The 2,839-nt window shown below is 39.0% G+C and overlaps 1 pseudogene; it reads left to right on the top strand.

Annotated features, from left to right (window-relative positions):
- The first annotated feature begins 496 nt into the window (after positions 1 to 496).
- LOC148142465 (putative G protein-coupled receptor 139) lies at positions 497 to 1,528 on the top strand (annotated as a pseudogene).
- The last annotated feature ends 1,311 nt before the right edge of the window (positions 1,529 to 2,839 follow it).

The raw sequence follows: 2,839 nt of genomic DNA, 5'->3' as shown, positions 1-2,839 counted from the left end.
TTCACTGCTGAATACTTCCATGGATAAAATTGTTGGTATGTTCAATCCTGTACACGTGGGATGGACTCAAAATTTTATCATTTTTTAAAATTTCATATTGTGGAGTGCATCCACTCCCGGTCACTGTGAAGTGATTTAATATCCCATATTATAGTTCATACAGTGTGGACCTAAAGTTCTAGACGCAATCTGAGCTGTGGAAACTCCAAAACTGATTGCAAGAATTTTGCAATCAATGTTTGTGCTAAATGTACAACATTGTTGATTTACTCATGCAGGGTGCCTTTGTGTAGATGTTGTGGTCCTATAGGAAAATCCAACCAGTAAGAGTAACCTATAAAACAGCTCAAACCAACCACTGCCAACCCAAACAAAACATTGAATATGTGACCATCTTGCTATGAATAAACTGTCACTCATGTTCTTACCTCTGTCTTTTAAATGTGCAAATGATTCATTTAGAGAGTTTGCTACTGAGGTTCAGATTCGAGACTTCATGTGGTTTATAACAACGACCTTCTTGCCATTACTTACTCTCTGTGCCTGAGCCCAGATTGTAACTTCAAGTCTCTTTTTCTCCTTTCTCTCTATTACAGTGAGTCTAGTGGTGATTGCACTCTTGACTCGGGGCAAGTGTGGTCTTTCTACATGCACCATTCGCTATCTGGTGGCCATGGCAACATCTGATCTACTGTTCATCGTTTTTGATATCGTACTTGATAGATTTGTGTCTTATTATTATCCACGCTGTTTCCTGAACATCACTCCTGTTTGCAGAGTTATCTATGTCTTGACCTGCTCAGCCATTGATTGTTCTGTCTGGTTCACTGCTGCTTTTTCTTTTGATCGATTTGTTGCCATCTGTTTTCATCAGATGAAAACTAAGTATTGCACAAAGAAAACTGCAATGAGGGTTCTAGCAACAATTTATATTTTCTTTTCCTTAAAGAACATTCCTAACTACTTCCGATTTAAACCTGGAAGGATCATCAACAATGTTCCATGGTACTGTTTTACCGCACACAGTTATTATAATAGCTGTCGGTGGGCAAGTTTCAAATATTTTGAACAATTTTTAACACCAATGTTCCCATTCACTTTTATTCTATTTATCAATGTCCTGACTGTCAGACACATCTTCGAGGCAATTAAGGTGCGTGTGGAACTGAAAGGTCAGAGAAAAATAGAGAATGACCCAGAGCTGGAGAGCAGAAAGAAATCTGCCATTTTACTCTTTGCCATATGTGCAAGCTTCATACTTCTCTGGTTGGGGTACATTTTATATATGTTTAGTGCTGCTAATTATTTGAATTACACTGCTTTTCGTACATTTAAAAGAATCGCATTCATGCTGCGGAACCTGAGTTGCTGCACAAATGCTTTTATTTATGTGGTGACGCAGAGAGCATTCAGAGACCAGTTAATATATGCAGTGAAATATCCAGTTATAAAAATAATTCAATTGAGGAATAAATCCAAGTAATGAGAGCCAACATTAGATGCAGCAGGTAATGGAACGAAGAGTCCACATGAGGAATGGAATGAAAGGAGAAAGAGGTGGAGCAACATGATAACACTACTTCATTCCCTTGCAATTTACCGGTCAGCAGAACAGGCCCACAGTGGACACAATTCCCTCGCCCTACATTTGTCCCTGGAACATCTAGATAACAAGGATACCTACATCAGGCTCCTACCAGTCAACTGCAGCTCCGCCTTCAACATTATAATCCCAATTGAACTTATCTCAAAACTCCGAGACCAAGGGCAGTTCTACAACTGTATCCTCAGTTTCCTGACGCACAGACCACAATCAGTGAAAGTAGCTAACTGCACCTCTTCTACAATAATTCTCAACACTGCGGCCCCGTAAGGATGCATCCTCAGCCCCCAAACACTCCCTGTACACATGACTGATTGGCCACATTTCATATGAACATCTACAAGTTTGCTGATGACATCATGGTTGTAGGCTGCATATCAAATAATGATGAGTCAGAATATAGGAAGTCGATAGCGTGCTTGGTTTCATAGTGCAATGATAACAATTTTTGTCTCAATGTCTGCAAAACAGAAGAACTGATCATTGACTTCAGGAAGCAAGATGGAGGGCAGACCCCTATCTACATCAATGGAGAGGGATGAAAGCATCAGGTTCCAATGAATAACGGTAACCAACAATGTTACCGTTACCAACATGTAACGGTAACATTGCTGGTAACGGTAACATTGTTGGTAACCAATGTTACCAACAATCCTGGATCTCCTGGATCACAGTCAATAATTTGTTAACAATGTATAATTTTTGTGCCCTGAATAATACTAAATATAGCTTTCAAGAAAATTGTTATGCTGTTGCATGTATTGCTTTTCAAATTTTACCTGTCTGTGTTGTTCAGTTACCTGACCATCGCTGGACACATTGGTCAGTTGTATAGTATGCTGTCCTGCTCAAGCCTGTTACAATAAGCATTAAAGGAAACTCTCACCTTTCACTGTCCTCACCATTCCAAATTGTTTGTGAACACTCAGTCCAGATCGATTGGTCACTTCCAACATTTATAAATAACTTTTATGATCATAAAACCTCAAAGTTATGACTTTTTGACAATTCTTGACAAAACTGGAGATATTTTGACATAACGTGATCTGATAATAATTGCGAGATATAGCTGGGTTTGATCATTGTGAATCTGTGCAGGACTTCCACTTTTGTGATTCAGGACATTGTACAATCAAAGCTGCAATTCAACAAGTGGTACTGAGAGTGTATCAGAACGCATTCCAGATAATTTGTTCAAAGATAGTGAAAAAAGTTGCATGCTCATTAATGAGGAGC

This window comes from Chiloscyllium plagiosum, unplaced genomic scaffold (assembly GCF_037043375.1).
Source record: "Chiloscyllium plagiosum isolate Xiang-an unplaced genomic scaffold, Cpla_swu_hap1 HiC_scaffold_29, whole genome shotgun sequence".
Taxonomy (NCBI): Eukaryota; Metazoa; Chordata; class Chondrichthyes; order Orectolobiformes; family Hemiscylliidae; genus Chiloscyllium; species Chiloscyllium plagiosum.
This window is presented reverse-complemented; position numbering and strand designations above follow the sequence as displayed.